Genomic DNA, 21,915 nt, shown 5'->3' on the forward strand with positions numbered 1-21,915 from the left:
AAAAAAAAAACCCCAACTATCTGAAGCAAGCAGAAATGGAAGTATAACATACCAAAAAGTATGAAGTGAAGCAAAAGCAGCTCTAAGAGGAAAGTATAGCTTAATGCCAAAACGAAGAAAAAAGAAAGATCTCAAACAACTTAATTTACATCTCAAGGAACAAGAAAAAGAACAACAAAGTCCAAAGTTAACAGAAGGAAGGAAATAATAAAGATCAAAGTGGAAATAATTGAAATAAAAGCTAGAAAAACAATAGCTCTTTTATATTACTGATTAAAGATTAATATTATAATACCCCCAAAAAATCAATGAAGACCTGGTGTTCTGAAAAGATAAAATCGACAAACCTTTAGCTGGATTCACTAAGGAAAAAAAAATCAAATAAAATAAAAAAGAGAGACATTATAACTGATACCACAGAAATACAAAAGATCATAAGGGACAATTATAGAGAATTATATGACAACAAATTGGACAACACCAAACAAATGGATAAATTCCTAAAAAATACTATCTACCAAGACTGACTCATGATGAAATAAAAAGTCTGAACAGGCCAGTAATGAGTAAGGAGATTGAATCAGTGATTTAAAAAACTCTCCGACTTAGCTGACTAGATAGATGTTGAATCAAAGAAGAATATCTATAATGATTTTTTTCCACTTATTTTTATTAGTTGGAGGCTAATTACTCTACAGTATTGTAGTGGGTTTTGCCATACATTGACATGAATCAGCCATGGATTTGTATGTGTTCCACATCCCGATCCCCCCTCCCACCTCCCTCCCCACCCCATCCCTCTGGGTCTTCCCAGTGCACCAGCCCTGAGCACTTGTCTCATGCATCCAACCTGGGCTGGTGGTCTGTTTCAACCTTGATAGTATACTTGTTTCAATGCTATTCTCTCAGAACATCCCACCCTCGCCTTCTCCCAGAGTCGAAAAGTCTGTTCTGTACATCTGTGTCTCTTTTTCTGTTTTGCATATAGGGTTATCATTACCATCGTTCAAATTCCATATATATGTGTTAGTATACTGTAATGGTCTTTATCTTTCTGGCTTACTTCACTCTGTATAATGGGCTCCAGTTTCATCCATCTCATTAGAACTGATTCAAATGAATTCTTTTTAACGGCTGAGTAATATTCCCTGGTGTGTATGTACCACGGCTTCCTTATCCATTCGTCTGCTGATGGGCATCTAGGTTGCTTCCATGTCCTGGCTATTATAACCAGTGCTGCGATGAACATTGGGGTGCACGTGTCTCTTTCAGATCTGGTTTCCTCGGTGTGTATGCCCAGAAGTGGGATTGCTGGGTCATATGGCAGTTCTATTTCCAGTTTTTTAAGAAATCTCCACACTGTTCTCCATAGTGGCTGTACTAGTTTGCATTCCCACCAACAGTGTAAGAGGGTTCCCTTTTCTCCACACCCTCTCCAGCAATTATTGCTTGTAGACTTTTGGATAGCAGCCATTCTGACTGGCGTATAATGGTACCTCATTGTGGTTTTGATTTGCATTTCTCTGATAATGAGTGATGTTGAGCATCTTTTCATGTGTTTGTTAGCCATCGGTATGTCTTCTTTGGAGAAATGTCTGTTTAGTTCTTTGGCCCATTTTTTGATTGGGTCATTTATTTTTCTGGAATTGAGCTTCAGGAGTTGCTTGTATATTTTTGAGATTAATCCTTTGTTGCTTCATTTGCTATTATTTTCTCCCATTCTGAAGGCTGTCTTTTCACCTTACTTATAGTTTCCTTTGTTGTGCAAAAGCTTTTAAGTTTAATTAGGTCCCATTTGTCTATCAAGCTACCAACAGTATTTTTCACAGAACTAGAACAAATAATTTCACAATTTGTATGGAAATACAAAAAATCTCAAATAGCCAAAGCAATCTTGAGAAACAAGAATGGAACTGGAGGAATCAACCTGCCTGATTTCAGGCTCTACTATAAAGCCACAGTCATCAAGACAGTATGGTACTGGCACAAAGACAGAAATATAGATCAATGGAACAGAATAGAAAGCCCAGAGATAAATCCGCATACCTATGGACACCTTATCTTCGACAAAGGAGGCAAGAATATACAGTGGAAAAAAGACAACCTCTTTAACAAGTGGTGCTGGGAAAACTGGTCAACCACTTGTAAAAGAATGAAACTAGAATACTTTCTAACACCATACACAAAAATAAACTCAAAATGGATTAAAGATCTAAATGTAAGACCAGAAACTATAAAACTCCTAGAGGAGAACATAGGCAAAACAGTCTCCAACATAAATCACAGCAAGATCCTCTATGACTCACCTCCCAGAATATTGGAAATAAAAGCAAAGAAGAATATCTATAATGATTTAAAGACATTTCTAAGACACTCCTCCCTTTCCTAACTACATGTCTCTGTGAGGCTGGATTTTCTTCATACATTTCAACCAAATATTGCCGCATACTGAATGCAGAAACATGAGAATCCAGCTCTTTCATATTAAGCCAGCCCTTAAGGAGATATTAAAAAACATAAGACAATGCCTCTGTTCACATTACTTTTTGCTTTGGAAAATATCATTTTCATGAAAATATCTATTTTAAAATAAAATGGATTTATTGTCACTATTTTAAAATAAATTAATAAGCAAAAAAACAAAAAAACCTTCAAAGCCTCTCCCAACAAAGAAAGGCCTAGGACTGGATGACTTCACTGGTGAATTCTTCCAGAGATTTCCTGACAAGTTAACGCTAATCCTTTCCTCGCTCTTCAAAAAAACTGAAGAGAAAGGAACACTTCCAAGCTCATTTTATGATGCTATCATTATTCTGATACCAAAGCCAGATAAGGACACTGTAAGAAAAGGAAATTACAGGCCAATATCCCCGATGAACATAGATGTAAAAATCCTCAATGAAACATTAGGAAACTGAATTCAGCAGCACATTAAAAGGACCCTATACCATCATCAAAGTGGGATTTATCCCCGGGATGCCAGGATGGGTCAACATCGGCAAACCGTTAAATGTGATGTGCCATAATGAAAGACTGAGGGATGAAATTAATATGATCATCTCAATAGATGCAGAAAAAACATTTAACAAAAGTGAACATTCTTTCATGATAAAAACTCTCAACAAGTTAGATACAGAATTAGGAATGTACTTCAGTATAATAAAGGCCATATATGACAAGCTGACACGTAACATCATACTCAGTGGTGAGAAGCTGAAAGCTTTCCCTCTAAGACCAGGGACAATACAAGGATGCCCACTCCTGACCACTTCTATTCAACACAGAAGTGGGAGTCCTAGTTAGAGCAATCAGACAAGAAAAAGAACAAAAGACATCCAGATTGGTAAGAAAGAAATAAAATTGTCTTTCTTTGCAGTTGACACGATCTTATATATAGAAAACTTAAGACACCACCAAAAGACTATTAAAACTAAGAAATTAATCCAGTGAAGCTGCAGGATACAAAATCAACATGCAAAAATAAGCTATATATATACCAACAATGAACTATCTGAAAAAGAAATTCACTAAGCAATCCCATAGTGAAGTTGCTCAGTCGTGTCTGACTCTTTGCTACCCTGAGGAGTATAGCCCACCAGGCTCCTCTGTCCATGGGATTTTCCAGGCAAGAATACTGGAGTGGGTTGCCATTTCCTTCTCCATACAGTACCATTAAAAAGGACTTCCCTGGTGGTCCAGCGGTTTAGAATCTGCCTTCCAGCAGGGGTGCTGGTTTGATTCCTGGTCAGAGAACTAAGATCCCACATGCTTTGGGGAACTAATCCATTTTCCACAACAAAAGATCCCGTGGGTGCTGCAACTGAGACCCAATGCAGCCAAATAAAACAAATAAATAAATATTTTTTTTAAAGGATAAAATACTTTGGAATAAATTTAACCAAAGAGGGGAAAGATCTGTACACTTAAAACTATGGAACACTGATGAAAGAAATTGAAGAAGATGCTAATAAATGAAAAGACATTCAGATTCATAGCAATCTATACAAAAATTCCAATGACATTTTTCAGATATAGAAAAAAAAATACTAAGATTCATACAGAACCACAAAAGATCCCAAATAACTAGAGCAATCTTGAGCAAGAAGAACAAAGCTAGAAGCGCCATACTTCCTGATTTCAAATTATTTTACAAAGCTTTAGTAATTGAAACAATATATTACTGACATAAAACAGACATAAACCAAAACAGAATAGCCAACCCAGAAATAAACCCATGCATATATGGTCAAGAATACGCAATAGGGAAAGGACAATCTCTTCAATAAATGGCATTGGAAAAACTGACATCTTTATGGAAGAGAATGAAAGTGGACCCATATCTCATATCATACACAAAAATCAACTCAGAATGGATTAAAGACTTACACTCCAAAAAAAAAAAAAAAGACCTGAAACTGTACTACTGTCCTAGAAAAAAACTTGGGAAAAAGCTCTTGACATTGGTCTTGTCAATGACTTCCTTTAGATTTGACACCAAAAGTACAAAGATCAAAAGTAAAACAAACAAGTTCAGTTCGACTACATCAAACTAAAAAGCTTTTGCACAGCAAAGGAAAAATCAACAGTCAACAACATGAAAAGGTAATCTACGGAATGGAAGAAAACATTTGTAAATCATATATCCAATAAGGGGTTGATTTCTAAACTATTTAAGGAAATCATACAACTCCATAGTAAAACCCCAAGTAATCCAATTAAAAATGCAAAGGAATTAACAGACATTTTGCTAAGGAAGACATACAAATGGTCAACAAATACATAAAAAGATACTTAACATCACCAGTCAGGAAAATGTAAATCAAAACCTCACACCTGTGAGGATGACTAGTGTCAAAAACTCAAAAGACAGTCAGTGTTGGCACACATGTAGAGAAGAGAACCCTTGTGCACTGCTAGTGGGAATGTAAATTCCTACAGCCATTGTGGAAAACAGCACAGAGGCTCCTCAAAATATTAAAAATAGAACTACCATGTGATCCAGCAAACTACTACTGAATATTTACCAAAGGAAATGAAATCACTATCTTGGAGAGATCTGCACCCCATGTTTATTGCAGCATAATTCATAGTAGACAAGATACGGAAGCAACCTCAGTGTCTGTCTGTGGATGAATGGATAAAGAAAATATGGTGCATGAGTACAATGGAATATCATTCAACCTTAAAAAAAGAAGGAAATCTTGATATTTGCATCAACATGATGAACCTGGAGGACATCATGCTAAGTGGAATAAACCAAATACAGAAGACGAATACTGCATGGCCCCACTTACACGTGGTTCTGAAAAACCTCAACCTAGAAGTAGAGAGTAGACTGGTGGCCAGGAGAAATGGCGAGATGTTGGTCAAAGGGTAGAAACGTTCAGCTACGAGTATGTGTGGGCGATCTAATGAACACTGTGGTGACTACAATTGATAATGGCACACGTCACGGGGGGTTGTGGGAATGAAGAAACCAACGTGTGTTGAGCATCCCGAACAGTGGTCTGTCAGCGCTTAGCCAGCACTGGGCGGATGGCGGCTCTGGTGATGAAGCAGACCCTGGATGCCAGCGCTGACCCGGCAGCAGGGATGAGGTGACGGTAAGATGCAGTGACCCTGCCGTGCCTCTGCGACTGGGGGAGAGGGGCGAGTGGTGACAGGGGCTTCGCTGGCAGCCTGAGATTCCCAGGCCAGCATCAGGGATTTGGGCCAAGATAACTGTACATCCCTCCCTAGGGACCCCAGCCTGCCCCATGGCCAGTCGGGGCTGGGACGGGTACCCCGGGGTCTCCCCAGCCCCTGCCCCAGCCACCGGGAGACACCAGCGCCAGAGCAGGCTGTGTTCCTGTGGGAGGGCGAGTCACACACTGAGGCCTCCAGCTCACCTTCACGTTCGCTAATGATTTGGAGGATCCCAAGCAGGTCCTCTCGTGAACAGAAGCCTCTCCTCTGGCTTTGCTCCCCCCTTCTCCTTCCCATCTCCTGAGCAACTACCACGTGCTGAACACTCCCAGGAGCATAAAGATGAGTAAGAAATGCTCCCCACTCTCCACTGGCTTATAACTGTGTGTGTGTTGGGTAATGCAGGGAAAGAAGGGACAGGGCTTCCAAAGGGGCAGCCAACAACAACTGCATGGCGCACACAGCCTCTGCTGGTCCTTGAAGAGCCCCGAGTGGCCTACAGCCTCACAGTAAACATGCACCGACCCAGAGAAGTCAGTGAGACCTGGACTTGGAATCCTGTCTGAGTTTATCCCCAGACTTAGCATCACGAGGTGGGAGGAAGTGTTCAGGGCTGGCACTCAAGCTTCACTGCTCGGAACCTCATTTGTATTTTTTTCCCGTCAGGGATCTGAGGTGACACAGCTGAAGCTGAGGGAAGTCACAGCCCCAGACTGGGGGACCTGGGGCTGGTCCCAGTTTTGCCCTGAACTGACCCTGAGACACTGGAACATCTAGGGACCTATTAAACATCCCAGACTGATCATCCTCAGGGGCCCTGCTTTGAGCCTCAGGGTAAATGGAAACTAAACATGAAACACCTCCAAAGCACTTCTTGCTACCAAAATTTGGTCCTTGGGATAGGAAAACGCCAGCCACCTGGGCGGAGGTGCTAGGTTCTGCTCACAGCCACACCCAGTGCTCACCGCCCAGGTGCTTCTGCACTTTAGTCCTCTCACCTTTAAAATGGGGACACAAACTATCTTTCCTCAAGGATGGTTGTGAGGGTGAGACTAGTTAACAAGAGCTCAGAGCTACCTTTTGTGACTGGTGCTGTGTGTACATGTATGTGTGTGTATCCATGTGTACTACCCTCTGAAGTGCTTCATGGGCCTTTCAGAATTCTTCAGCCCTCCCAGTGCCGAGCGTGAGGCCTGCAGCTGGCACGATGCTGGCAAGGGCAGGACATGTGGTGGGATCCTGGAGGCCCCAAAGGTCTAGCGGAGTCCTTGCTGCCTGTCCCTGGGACCCAAAGGTGAGAGGGCCTGACCCTGCCTGGGCCCTGGCTCCCCTGCTATTCTATTTACAGATCTGGGGGGTGGAGGGGAGGGGATCAAATTGCATCTGGGTTGCAGCTGGGGCCTGCTGCCTGCACACACACACCTGCCCGCCTCCCCCTCAAACTGTGGACAGAACGACACGCAGGCCCGGTTGTGCAGGAACTGGCACAAACCACAGCTCCCAGTCCCCTCTGGGTCCCTGCCCTGCGTGCTGGGCCTCTCCTCCTTCCTGGCAGGGCCACAACTTGGCTTGTTTGTGGCTGGGAGCCAGGCCTGGCCCACAGGCCTGCCCGCCAGCTTCCGTCTGCTCTCGGCCAGGCCTTCAGAGGTGGGCAGTCAGGGCCTGGAAGGCCCCTTCTACACGGGTGGCACACACCCGTCAGACCCCGAGGGCTGGAGCAGGCTGCCCACGAAGGCGTCGCCTTGGGGCTGGACGTGGGTGGGGGCAGGGCTGCCAGCTTGGCACCCTGCAGCTGGAGGGTCTGCAGGCCAACTGGGATGCCACCCCCTCCACCCCCAGGGCAGAGGCTGACTTAGCTAACAATTCTGACCTCATTGATTGCAAGGGGAATATGCCACAATTCTTGCCCTCAAGTGGTCCACCGTTGTGTTCAAGCTTTATTTTTAAATTTTAACATTAAATCTGGGGGGCGCCCATTCCTGTAACTCTCTGTGTGTGCGTGCTAAGTCACTTCAGTCGTGTCTGACTCTTTGTGACTCCACGGGCTGTACCCCGCCAGGCCCCTCTGTCCATGGGATTCTCCAGGCAAGAATACTGGAGTGGGTTGCCATACCCTCCTCCAGGTGATCTTCCCAACTCAGGGATCAAACCAGAACGGCTCTATTTGTTTATAAATTAAGTATATTTTAGTATGATTTGTGCATGCTAATGTTATATACAGAATAAGTCATATATAAACACACATAAATGTAAAGACATAAGGCTAAAAATTTAAACACAAACAGAAGTTCTAAGTTTTCTTCCCACTCCCAGGGTTGATCCCTGACAACCCTGGGGAAGTTCGCACCCTCCAGACACTGGGGTCCAAATGGAGTGACAGGCACAATATGCAACTGGACACGGTCTCCTGGGAAAGGGCCCTGCCTACAGACAGGGCAGCTTGGCAGCTTCCTGCAGGAGGTGGGCCTGAGCCGAGCCTTGCAAGATGTGCAAGTGAGCTCAGAAAAGCCTCTTAGAAAGATAAGCCTGTGTGAGAAAAGGCCCAGGAGCTGAAGAGCAGGGATCCACAGACAGCTCGTGGCCCTGAGTCAAAGGGAATATGTGCCCACAGCCAGCACCCAGGAGTTGGCAAGACATAAATGAAAATGCAAATTCTTGCCCAGAACTTAAAAAAAAAACAAACCCTAAAAAGCCATAGAGATGAAGAGCATGGCTCTCAGAGGTTGAAACTCTAGGCTCCATCCTGACAATCTCCTCACCAGGAGACACCAGACAATTTCCTTCAGTTTCCTCATCTGTGAAATGGTGGAGGGCTGCCTGGCTTCCCGCAGTGGGTATGGGGTGGTTGAGCCTGGTAGAGACCTGGGACCTTGCCTGTGGTTAGGGACCCGGGGGGCTTCTCCAGGTCCTTGTCTGTTGGCGTCCCCATGCCTTGCCCCAGTCAACTCTGGGAAGGTAGAGATCACCATGCATGTTCCATGGCCCGACTTCTAAACCCAGCCTTGTGTCTGACAGATCGCAGATGTTCCACGCATATTTGTGCCCAGAGATACAAGTCACAGGAGCTTCCAGCTTCAAAGCTTACTCTGTCTCAAAGGACAAAAATCCCTCCAAAACTCAGTGCCTGTTTCAAGAGAAGGCAAGCACATCCTCACCCAGAACCCAGAGATCAACCTGAGCCGCAAGAAGGGAGGTTCTTGAATCTCGTTTTGCTTTTATAGAACTGTGTTACAGGCTTATCTCCCCCCTCACTGGCAGGACATTTATCACACCTGTCAGCCTGCTTGCCTCTTAATTAAAGCCCGCCCAGATCCTGCTAATTGGCTGTGGACAAGAAATACAGACAACACAGTATCAAGAAAGTGGAAGGACAACCCGCAGAATGAGAGAGCAATTTTGGAAGCCATATATCTGAGGAGAGACTTGTTTCTAAATATATAAAGAACTCTTACAACTCAATATTAAACAGGCAGTCTATATAAAATTGGGCAAAGGATTTGAGTAGACATTTCTCCAAAAAAGATTCACTGGTTTTCAGGAAACACACAAAAAGATGCTCAACATGATCAGCCCCCAAGGAAATGCAAATTATCAAGAAAACCATGAAGTATCACTTTGTACCCACTAGGATGGCTTAACCAAAAAAAAAAAAAAAGAGAGAGAGAGAGACAAAGATAAAAATTGTTGGTGGGAATATAGAGAAATCAAAACCTGCATCCACTGCTATTGGGAAAGTAAAATGGTACAGACACTGGAGAAGAGAGTCTGGAAATTCCTCAAAAATTTAAACAGTTTCTATATACTCCAGCAATCCCACTTCTAGGAACTCAGATACCCTAGAAAAATGAAAGCACAAAAACGTGTGCACCAATGTTCCCAGTAGTGTATTCACAATAACCCCAAAGAGGATACAACCCATGACCACCACTCATGAATGCATAAACAAAATGTGGTTTATGCACACAATGGAATAACATTCATAACACAAAGGAATGAAGCACTAATACACACTACAACATTATGAACTTTGAGAATATTATGTTAAATGAAAGGAACCTGTCTCAAAAGGCCACATACTGTATGATTCCATTTATATGAAATGCCTAGAAACAGGCAAGTCTACAGAGACAGAAAGTAGATGAGAGGCTGCCGGGAACTAAGGATGGGGGTTGTGGGGGGAAGGGGTTGGGGAAATGCAGAGTGACTGCTCACTGGTGCAGGGCTTCTCTCTGGAGTGATGAAAGTGTTCTAAGGTTGACTGTGGTGATGGGTGTACAGCTCTGAGCATATACTAAAAAACCACCGGGGGGCTTACTGTGAATGGATGAATTACATAGTACATGAATTACAGCTCAATAAAGTTGTTACAGAAAACCCTGAGACGCTACACAGCCTGTCACTATGCGTAGACTAAGAGCAAATGTGCTTTGGTGAGAGTTTAAGGACGCCTCCTGAGTTAATGCATGGATTTTGTGACAACCGTGTTGGTGATTCTGCAACCTTCCCAAGTTATCTCCTAGTTGTTTCCAAAATTTGAGGTTTCTAAGCCCCAGGACATCTAGAAAAGTGAGGCTTGTGTAATCAACACTATTAACTATTGCTGTAGGGGAGATGGTTGCTGTTGGTTACTGGCTCAGTTGTGTCTGACTCTTTGCTGTAGCCCACCAGGCTCCTCTGTCCATGGAATTTTCTAGGCAAGAATACTGAAGTGAGTCGCCATTTCCTTCTCCGGGGGATCTTCCTGACCCAGGGATCGAACCCATGTCTCCTGCACTGCAGGTGGATTCTTTACCACTCAGCCACCTCGGAAGCCCCAAAGGCAGATGGCACCATGGGCTAAACGGCCCTCTGGGCTTCTGAATGGGCCTTGCAGCTTTTGCTCACACAGCTACTTCTCTGCATTCCACTCCATGTCAGCAGACGGCTGTTCCAGAGCCACAGTGGATGGCCGGCAAGGAAGGGCGCTGGGGCCTGAGGCTAACCTACCAGCTCCTGGGATGGGTCAGCAAATAGGGCACATGTGTTCCAGTGAGAGGGGACAGGCAGGCATCATCTGCTCCTCATCCAAGTGGCTGAGGGTCTGTATAAGGACCCACAGCTGCAAACTAGCACACAGTTGCCAATCTGCCTGCATTAGGTCCAATACATTCATCTTTCCCCACCAAACTCATCCCTCCCTTAATTAGGCAGAAGATCGGCCCCTGAGAGCCATCAGTGGTCATTGGGAGGTTGCCTAGCAGAATGTGGTCTCCTAAAACATCTGGATTTACTCAGGATCAGTCACCTTAGGAAAATGCAAAGTGGGCCAGCAACAACACAGGCAGTTATGGAGTCATATTTCAGCTGCACCACTTATGAGCTGGGTGGCCTTGGCAAGTCACTTTACCTCTCTGAGCCTCAGTTTCTTCATCTGTACAATGGGGTGATGTGACTTACTTTAATGAAACATAGTAAGGATTACAGGAGGTAGCAAAGTGCAACAATCTGAGTCTGTTAAAACTCACACGAGTTTCATGTTGTTCCTCTCTGCCTAGGATTTTTAAAAACCTTTGATCTGTGTAAAGCAGAAATAAATGCACCTAAATCAATAAATGGTGCTCTCTGCTGAATGGAAAATTTTACTCTAAAATTTTTCTAAAAATATGCTCTGAGATAATGGTCTGTATATCTGCACACACTTCTCACTAAGACAATTGGAGGAAAAGTCATGCTGCTCTTTGGGGCTCAGGAAGAGGGAACGGGATGGTCGAGCAGGGAGGGGTACAGTGGAGAGAGCCTGGCGGTCAGGGGCAGGGCCCCAAGGGTGGTCTGGGACCGGGCTTTGCTAGTCTCAGCACCAGGCTCCCTCCCAGGGATGGAGCTTAAGCCCCTGGTGTTGACAGGCCACCAGCAACCCTTACCAGCAACCCCAACTCCTAGATCAAACCCTGCCAGCAGCCACTCTGCCTTCCTGCTCTTTGAGAGCAGCCCTTTCACACTGACAGGATCTCTCTTTCCTGCCTTTGTCCTCCCTAGACTCCAAGGGCAAGAACAGTCAAATTCACTTCTGTAATTGCAGCACTTAGCCCAGTGCCTGGCATGTACTAGGTCAAGCCTGAGCTACACTGGAGTCATCTGGGGGGCTTGCTAAAACATACTGCTGGGTGGGATTTCCCCGGTGGCTCCGTGGTGAAGAGTCTGCCTGCCAATGCAGGGAACATGGGTTTCAACCCCTGATCCAGGAAGATCCCACATGCTGTGGAGCAACCAAGCCCATATTCTGCAACTACTGAGCCCACGTGCTGCAATTACTGAAGCCTGAGCCCCAGAGCCTGTGCTCCTCAGTGAGAAGCCGCCTCAGTGAGAAGCCCATGCACCACAACTACGGAAAAGCCAGTGAACAACGAAGACCTAGCAAGGTCAAAAATAAATACATAAATAAAATTATATATATAAACCATACTGCTGGACAGGACTTCCCTGGTGGTCCAGTGGTTAAGAATCAGTTTTTCAAAGCAGAGGACGCGAGTTCAATCCCTGGTCAGGGGAACTAAGATCCCACATGCCAGCGAGGAATGAAGCCCAGGAGCTGCAAACTCCAGAGCCTGCACACCACAACTAGAGAGTCCATGCTCTGCAACAAATGATCCCAAGTGACACACAGCCAAAAAAAAAACCACCCACGGCTAGACTGCATCTCCAGGATTTTTGATCCTGCTGGTCCTAGAACCACAGGCTGAAAACACCGCAGCAGATGCTCACAAAAGTCTGGGTGACGGGTGAGTGAATTAACCAATCACTCGCACGTAAGAACCACTCCCGATCTGACTTCTTCCTTGAATTCTTATGGTCAGGCCTAGCCTTTAGGCCACTCCTTCATAAAGCCTCCCTGACCCCTGAGACCCCAGGTATCAGTACCTCTCCTATACTCCTCTCAGTCTTGAGGGCCAGGTGTGCCCCATCCCTGCACATACTTTGGCCTCCCAAAGCTGGCTCCTCCTGGTAAAGAGAAGGCAGTCAAGGCTATGGTGGCGTTGCCCACTCAGTCAATGAGGCAAACCCTCCAGGCAAATGGCTCCCATGACCCTCACCCCGTCCTGTGTGTGGGTCACCAGGCCCACACAGGCTGAGGGAGAAGAGAGTAGTGAAACCAGGAGACCACACGGATCCTGTGGATCCCGGAGCCCCCAACACATCAACGGGGTCGATCTCCCCAGAAGACTTAGTTTCCTGAAGGACCAAGAATTCAGATGGCCTGAAGTCATATCCATATCCATGTATTCTTTCACTAGGATTTGACAGCCAGGCCTGGAGGGAATGCTCACTGGCACAGTTCATCACTACCCACCGTCAGCACAGAGGCAGGAGGGTGGTGAGCGCTGCTTGCAAGGGGGAGGGAGGAAGTCCCGGTGTCAGCACCAAGGCCAGTGGCATGAAGCAGGGACGATGCTAGCTGGGCCCTGTGCCGCACGACCCCCGTTTATGGGGGTAACCCCATTATGATGGGGCCCCACTTACATCGTCATCCATGCGAGCAGTGCCCTTGGAGCTGAGCAGTGCACATCCTGTGTGGTCTTACATAAAGGTTGGTCCTGCCAACCCTGGTCTGAAAAATTTCCTCATTCGTCATTCCCTGAATACCCACTGCGTACCCAGCAGGTGTTCTGGCTGCTGCTGCTGCTAAGTCGCCTCAGTCGTGTCCGACTCTGTGCGACCCATGGACAGCAGCCCACCAGGCTCCCCCGTCCCTGGGATTCTCCAGGCAAGAACACTGGAGTGGGTTGCATTTCCTTCTCCAATGCACGCATGCATGCTAAGTCGCTTCATCATGTCGGACTCTGTGCGACCCCAAGGACAGCAGCCCACCAGGCTCCCCTGTCCCGGGGATTCTCCAGGCAGGAGCACTGGAACGTGTTGCCATTTCCTTCTCCAGGTGTTCTGGCAGGTGGCTAAAAAGACGGTTTGTCCGCTTGAGGCTCTTAGGGGAAAGGTTGGCTACGCCCCACAGCCAGGAGAAAAGTGCTTGAATGAGGGCGTGCCCAGCACTGTGGGAGCCAAGGAGGAAGGCCTGCCTCTGCCCAGTGAGGTCAGGGTGCTGGCACGTGGAGGCAGCCAGCTCCCCATGGACCGGTTAAGCCAGCCAGGTTGGAGGCTGTCAGGCAGTGGCAGCTGAATCTGCCACCTCAGCGACGGGGGCTGGATGGCTTCTCGCTTTCCAGGGACACTTGGTGCTGCAACTCCTGGGGCCAGATGGGTCTTGGGGCTGGTTGCTGCCTCCACCCTTTCCCCTTGCCATGATGCACATCTGCACATCCAGAAATGGGCCCACCTGGCCCTGGAGGCTCCCCTGCCCCTGGGGAGGATAGAGGAAGGGAAGGGGCAGGTCCCCAGGCTTCTGCCAAGCAGCTCAGCCTGCCTCATGTGGCCAGGTTCTTGGGTTTGGGGTGCCTGTTTCCTGGCTTTGCCCAGCTGATGGGCCACCTTTTCCAGGAAGCCTCTGGGGTGCCTGACCCTCAGGGGCCTCTTCTTCTGCACTCTAGGGACTGTGGGACTCAGCCTCCACTCTCCAACTGCTGTGTGTGGGGATGGCCGTCATGCCACTCCACCCCAACCACCTGCCACAGGCCAGCTTCATACAGAACTCTGACTTTTGTTAGAGGTCTCTGAGAACTCAAAGAACTGGTCCAGGCAGTCCTGGGAGCACCTCCTGGCTTCCTCCTGGGCCCTGAAGGATAGAGGGGATCTTGGCTCTGTGACTCAGTCTGCACTCCTGTCACATCACCATTGACTACACATACGGGTTTGCTCATCTATCACCCCACCTGACTAGGGGTCACTCTGGACTCACTTCTGGGTCTCTAGCATCTGGTCTGGGGCCTAGCACCACGGAGGTGCTCAATCAGTGTTTGTGGTTTGGATGACTTCACTGCTAGAGTCTGTGCTCGAGGGCATGTGCTTGGGAGTGAGCGCTGGCTGTTCACCCCAGAACCTAGCTGGGGTCCTCCTCCAGGAGGGGATTAAATCATACGATGAGTTTCCAATTCCTACTGTAGCTTGCTTATGCTGTTAGAACTGGCCAGACATTTCACTGTTTGATGAATTTAGTCACAGAGAAGACTAATGCATAGCTGCACTCAACCACTGCAGAGAGACAGAATGACACAGTTTGACTCATGCAACTCTGGCCAAAGTAGGAAACCAAACACCACATTTGAGGCACGTCAGGGTGCAGCCTGGTAAGGACAAACCCAGGGAAGGAGGCTTCGGGGATGCTGGGCCAATGGCTCCAGGGTCCATGAATCCTGAGCCAGGAGGTAGCAACCGTTCAGAGTGATCGCCCAGTCTCCATCAGGGAACAGTACCTGGGGCAGGTGAGGCCCAGCTGTGGCTTCTGGCAGATGAATTCCTTGGCTTTTCCCAATCAAGACACACCTGGCCCATGGTCTTGACTCTGGACATCCTTCCTTATGCTTTTTCCTGACCACGTCATAGGCTTAATCTCTGTGCCTGAAAAGTCTTTTCCTTCCAAACGACAAAACTCAAGGTCCAGCAGAAAGGCCAGTCCTCTGTGAAGCCCTCACCCTATCTCCTCTTCCAGGCAGGATTAACCTCCCTCGCCCGGTCCCCTGGGCTCCCTGCAGCATGCTAGCAGGATGGAACCAGCATATAATGGTAGGCACTTTCTCTGAGAGGCCCAAGGGGTGGATGGTGGTATAGTTCCCAGCCTCCGTAAATCTCCATCACCCTTGCCCATGTGCTAATGTTAATATTAAAATGAATACACTTTGGGAACTTCCCTGGCGGTCATGCGGTTAAGACTCTGCACATCCACTGCAGCAGGCATGGGTTCGATCCCTGGTCAGGGAAGTAGGATCTCACATGCCACTTGGCATGGCCAAATAAATAATAAATACATTAAAAAAAAAAATGAATACACTTTGATATGAATAATTCACATTTCCCAGTCTGGTAAAGTGAGTAACAGCTCCTACAAAATCTTTCCCATTTTATAAATCTGAAAGAGACAATCTAAGTACCAAGCCGGCTACTTGTTATGCAAACAGATACGGTTTTCAGGGAAGTCCCCTAGTTCCTCCTTCCCTCCACATGACTGCCCCTAAAGCCACGTCATGTAGAAATCCCGGTCTCCCCGGGGCTATGAGGTCCGCCAGCCCTTCCCTCCTGAGATGCAGTTCGGAGGTCACAGCCCAGCGAGTGTCTGGCACATGCCACGTCAGCAACAATCGGGAGTCAAAGGAGAGACAACGAGGTGGGGTCTGACTCACACGGTGGAGACACTTTAACTGTGGACTTGTACACTCAGGGTATCACTGCTTCCATTTCACAGGTGAGAAAACCGAGGTCAAGTCAGGACTTCCTGAAGGCCCCTAGACGGCTCTGGCCCTAGCCCCATCCAGTCCTGCTCGTGGACATGGGCATGAGTAATGGCCAGTCATCTGGTCTACACGAGGCTCTGAGGTGGTCTTGGCTTCCTCTCTGCTCTCCCTCCGCCCAGACTCATACTTTCCAACCTCTCATTCTGAAGTTGCTTCTGCAAATCCAGGGCTGCGCTCTGTCCTCGATTCTAAACCACAGCAGCGCCGGCCCTGCCTCACTCATCTCAGGTTGCGGGGTCCAAGGGGCAAGAAGGGGGTGCTACCTGTGTCCAGTTCCCCCCCCCCAAACCCCCACAGCTGACCTGACAGGAGACAGCATAGAAGAGGCCATCTCAAATACAGGTTTAAAAGCTGGGCCACAGACACACACATCTAGTTGGTGCGTTTCTATTTTTTTCTGTGGGCATTTTCCCTTTCTGATGGACTCTAACAAACATTTTACTGTTATATTTCTTGTAATACTGCCTGGAATCATTATTTAGACGTCATTAAAAAATCATTATATTTTTAAAAGGACGGCTGAGCAGTTCCTACGGAGGAGAATAACAGTAAGCAGGGGTGCATGCACATGCATACACACACAACCCTGTCCACACACAAAGACACATATATGCAAGTTTGGTTGGACAGAAAAGAGAGGTTTATCACCATACCGCCTGCAAAACAGAAGTGAATGAATAATTTATAGGGCTTTTTGCAAACATTTAGATTTTTGAAACATTCTAAAAAAAAATCCGGTTCGACTACTTACAGCAGCAGTTCTCTGATAAACCAACCCAGAAGTGGTTCCTAATAAGTAAAATTTACAATTCCCAAATGGACCTGCCTTCCACAGAAATATATCATAAACATTAACCTTTTTTTTCTTTAACACACCAGAGCCCACAAAGCCGGTGCTCACATTAACTGAAGGCATTGTATGTGATAACTCCTTGAACCCTTTACTCTGAAAAGGTTTCTGGCTTACTGTGCAGATGGTAAGATTTCCCATTGTGGCAAGAATATCACCAGATGGTGCTCTCGGTGCCAGTTCTAAGACGGGGGCTCTCCGAGACGCTGGGGCACACTCCAGCCGACCAGGATTGGGGTGGCTGCAGCGAGGGCCCCACATGCTGCCCAGGCCCTGGGGCTCTGCACCCTGTAACCAGACTCACCCACGACAAGCCGATGCGAGGGTCTGACGCACGCCTCCCTCCACAGCCCCACTCTGATCTGGCCACCCGTTCTTCCTGGGGTCTCCCCCTGACCTAAGCTGCCTGACTTTGGCTTGGAAGGCAGAACTCAGGCGGCTGCTCAGAAGGCGTGGGACTGCCAGGGGCTTGGACAGCCGGGCTGCCACCGCCTCGGCCCGCACGCTGGTTCCCGGCTGCAGGGAGTGAGCGGGGCAGTGACTGATGCTTGGTTTCAGAGTGCACTGCGAGCCTGTGGCTCTGGCTTGATACTTCCTGTTTAGGGAGGAAACCTCCCTGGTGATAATTAGTGGCTCAGACTCAAGTCTCTTTGCTACAGGAACTGAGGCAGGACAGCCAGCAGAACCCAGGATACATAAAATGAATAAATGTCATCCAACGCGGGGCAGACTGCCTCACCACAGGAGTGTGTGTGTGTGTGTGTGAGAGAGAGACAGAGAGAGAGACTCCTTTACTTCTCAGATACAAAGCCAAACGTAATGGCTGCAGAAAATGGCAATCTACCAATTGCTGCAGGGGGTAATTTATTGCAATCACTGTGGTTGTCATTGGCTTAGTGATAATTCTGTCTATATTTGGTGCCAACAAGGCTTCACAGTCATCTTTACTAGCTAGCTGGTGCCTCTCTCCGGTGGGGAGACAGACAGAGAGGCAGACAGAAGGACAGACAGAAAGACAATACTGTCGAGAGGACATAACCTGGATGGGGAAGGCCTGCGTGTGCAGGGACCCTGGAGGCCAGCCCACACCAACAGCACAGGGGGAGGCCGGAGGTGTGGAAGCTGTTGTATCCCTGAAGTAGACTATGCCAAGTTCAGTCTTCTGACAAGTCCTTTGGATTGTTTTCAACTTGGAAAACTGGTGACTTTGGGAAACTAGCTCTGAGGAATCAGGGGCATCTGCGCCTTTGATGACCAGAATACATACCCTGGTCTCCAGACGGGTTCACTCTTATTACCAGCAACAGGTCAGGGCCTGCATGGTTCTCTGCTAAGGCTCCTCTGTCTCACCCTGTGGGCAGGGAGGGGCACTGTGGAATGTCTCCAGAGTCCAGCCGAAACCCAGCAATGCACAGGCTGACTTTCCCCTGCTCAAGTCATCTGCCACCCCTCCTCCCAGTCCTCATGCTCCCCTCTTCTGCCTGAGCCGTCACCTCCACCTGAAGTCTGCATCCTCCTGTGCATTCACACTCCTCTTCCCTGAAGATCGAGCCTGAACCCTTGGGCATGCAAGGCACCTCCAGGCGTCCCCACAGCCCCCCACCCATCTTCCTCATTCTGAATACAGAAGCAGCTGTCCTCACGGGGGATCCAGCTAGACAGATCTAGGTGTGCATTCAGGTTTGACCACGTACCAGCTATGTGATCTTGGGCAGGCTACCTTCCTTCTCTGTTCTGACGGTTAAGTGAGACAGTAAGAATGAAAGCTCCCAAACCTGCATCTTAGAACCATTATTTTGTACACATGGCCTGTGTTCTGCTGTGGGCCGCGGCCACATGCAGCCCTGGACTCTTTCCCTTCCTCTGCCTAGGAGCATTTCCTATCCTCATCTGGCTTCCCAGTTGACTGTAAATTCCCCGAGGGCTCTTCACTTCCTTGAGGGAGCTGCCATCAGGAAACCTCACTTCCTTCTGAAAGCAAACCCTCCAGGCACGAGCTCCAGGCATGAGCAGTACCTCCATGGTTCCAGCTGTGATGCCCTCCCCCTGGGGTTCTCCCCAAGGCCCTAGCTGTGTCCTGAGCTCCCCCAATCTTGTGAATCCCCCTCCCTTCACATGTTGCACAGAGCCATGCCAGATCTGAATGTTCTAGAAGAGCTGTAGCAAAACTGTTGTTGTCGATTACTCGGTCTGTCATGTCTGACTTTGTGACTCCATGGACTGTACCCTCCAGGTTCCTCTGTCTGTGAGATTTCCCAGGCAAGAATACTGGAGCAGGTTATCATTTCCTTCTCCAGGGGATCTTCCTGACCCAGGGATGAAACCCCCGTTGCCTGCATTGCAGGTGGATTCTTTACCATTTGGGTCACAAGGGAAGTTCACAGCAAAATCACGAGAGGACAAAGGCCGCCACGCCAGAACTCACAGAGCAGTCAGATCTCCAGCCTTCTAATAGGAACACCAGGAGGGCGGGGCTTTCCCAGATCGAGCCCCCTGAACTCTCATCACAAGCCTTGGCCACCCGGCTCAGCACATCTGGTTTCTTCCCTAAAAATTCCAGGCCACCTGACTTCCAGCCACTGTGGAGCCTTCTCTGCAGACACCCACAAAGGGCCTGCTCTGACCTCCAGGAGAGGCTCAGTCCCACAGCAGGGCATCATTTGCCAGACCTCCACCCCACCGTATCTGTGCAATACTGACCCGTGTGCACGTCTGGCTGGGCACCTGGGCTTGGCACAGACCCATTTGCTTCAAACGGCCCACTGGGGTGACTCCACAGGCACTGTCTTTGGCCAGCCTGTCTTTCACACAATCTACCTGCAGGGCCCATCTCACAGGGCCACCTGAAGCCCCCTGACATCCTCAGCTGTGAGCCCTGAGTGATTCACCTTCGGAGAGACCTTCACATCAACACAGGGCATGCTGTCACCTCCAAGCCCACCAGTCAAATCACAGGCTTCCCCTTTCCACAGCCTGACAGCCACCAGAAGCGCTGGGTGCTACAGTCACGGTCTTCCCATCACAGATGGCACACGGGCTCTGGGAAACATGCTGTCTGCACTTGAACCAAGACAGCCTGCTCTCCACGGAAGACTTAGGAGGCCCATTCACCAGCCACAAACTCCTTTACATTTACCTTGACTGATTTGATAGTCTTGGGGCTAGGTTTTTCACAGTTTAATCTCCTAATTGGATAGCTCTAAAAGGCTTAAAAATGTGCTATGTTCTTCGACCCCATCTGGATCTCATTAAGCAGAAGCGGGAGTGAGAAGTTACTGCCTGATTGCAGACCAATTAGGGCTCACCTGTTGCACGTTTTGCCGGATGACAATGGTGACTGATGAGGACAGACTTATTGGAAAGAGCTGAGCATCAGATAATTCTCCAGTGACAGTGTTCCATACCTGAGGACAGGGGAAATCTTTTGCTCTGGGTTGAAGAGACAACACAGGGGTGTATGACTCTGCATAAACTTGCAGCCACTGATCCCGCCAGGGCAGTGGTCAATACCTCCAGCTCAGGGAGGAGCCGTCTTTGGTTTTGAATCCTGGCTTCCTTGCATTAGCTGTGGAACCTGAGCCTCAGTGCCCCCACTCATATTCAGAAATAAGTGGAGGGTGTTGGTTTTCGTGTGATTATAAACGACAACCTACACTCATCCTGCTAGAAGCGGGACTCAAACCAGGTCCTGAGTGCCTGACACCAAGTTAGTGCTCGGTAAATGTTGAAGGAAGAAACAATAAGGCAAAATTTGGACAAGCAGTTACAGTCAGTGGTTAGGAGAACAAATCTGGTGTCAGAAGAATGGAGTCTCATGTGTTCTTGGGAAAGTCACAAGGCTGGGAGAATAGCACTGTCTATTTCATAAGTGTGCTCACACCCATAACATGCTTGGCACGTGGGAAGCTGACTATTCACTGATGATGATGATTGCATTTCAGTTATGAAGTGGTGCTCACTGCACGCCAAGGCCATGGAAGGGCTGACATGCAGAGGTCTGGGTTGGACAGGTAGGTGGGCCCAGCAGTGGGGCATAGTCAGGGGGAAGTGAGACTTCTGTAGCCAAATGTTTGAAAACCACCTACTGTGCCTTGCCCCCACCCCTTGCCTTCCCACCTCCAAGTTCTGTAACCCAAACTAAACTCAGGCCTGGGCTCAAGACCAGGTCTGCAACAGAGAAGGGGACCATGGAGGCCATGCTCTAGTGAACGGAGGGGCTCAGACAAGAGGAGCGATGAGCCCGTAAGGTTCCCAGCTGCTCTCCATGCTCAAACCCTGGGAGAATGGGAAGGGGTCTGATAGTTACGGTACTCCTAAACCTCAGCACTATCACAGAGCATCCTCCCCCAGCAGGCAGTTCCTGTTTTATAGGAATGCCAGGTCCCAAGCCCTTAGCAAGGTCTTATAGATGAAGCAGGTTCAGAGAACGGAGGCCGTGCTTTAGGCCACATGTTAAAGCGCTGTGATGACTGCAAAGCCAGGCACCCTCCTCTGCAGTCAGCCACTCCACTGCTCAGGTTTGCAGCTATGGACTTTAGTCCTTGCATTTCCCTTTTAACTATCTGAAGCCCTGCCCAACACTCTGATATATCCTGCAAGGCAAGGGCCCTAAGTTGAGGACAGAAAGCATGGAGGGGAGGAGTTCATCTGTTGCTCTAGGCCACGGAGGGGAGAGGAGTTCATCTGTTCGGCATCTCCAGGCCAAAGAGGGCATACCTATGGTCCCAGTGTGACCAGGTCTGGTCCTGGGAAGCTCAGCAAGCTTGAGGCTGTCTGTCCAACCCTCCAATGAACAAATGGCCTGGCCTGAGCTCCCTGCAAACTCTGAGGCCAGGGTCACCACATGCCAAATCCAGGCCTTCCTCCCCAAGGCCTGGCTGAGGTCACTTATCCATCATTCAAGGCCTCCTTCAGGAAAACTTTTCTATCCCAGTGATAGCCCCTGCCCCACGAAGTCCACTCACCCATGACATTGCTTAAGTGTTGTAGGGGAGAGTCAATTGA

At 48.3% G+C, this 21,915-nt stretch overlaps 1 protein-coding gene across 2 annotated transcripts in view; it reads right to left on the reverse strand.

Annotated features, from left to right (window-relative positions):
- STEAP3 (STEAP3 metalloreductase) overlaps window positions 1-21,915 on the reverse strand; it is a 47,201-nt gene that overhangs the window by 23,141 nt on the left and 2,145 nt on the right. Inside the window, exon 1 of one of the 2 annotated variants that reach the window (XM_065931403.1) lies at window positions 17,216-17,275. The exons of the other annotated variant lie outside the window; for it this stretch is intronic. The gene's annotated coding sequence lies outside the window, so the exon portion shown is untranslated. Of the gene's footprint in view, window positions 1-17,215; window positions 17,276-21,915 lie in introns of those variants that run through there. 2 annotated transcript variants of the gene reach the window in all.

The sequence above is a fragment of the Muntiacus reevesi genome, chromosome 3 (assembly GCF_963930625.1).
Source record: "Muntiacus reevesi chromosome 3, mMunRee1.1, whole genome shotgun sequence".
Lineage (NCBI taxonomy): Eukaryota > Metazoa > Chordata > Mammalia > Artiodactyla > Cervidae > Muntiacus > Muntiacus reevesi.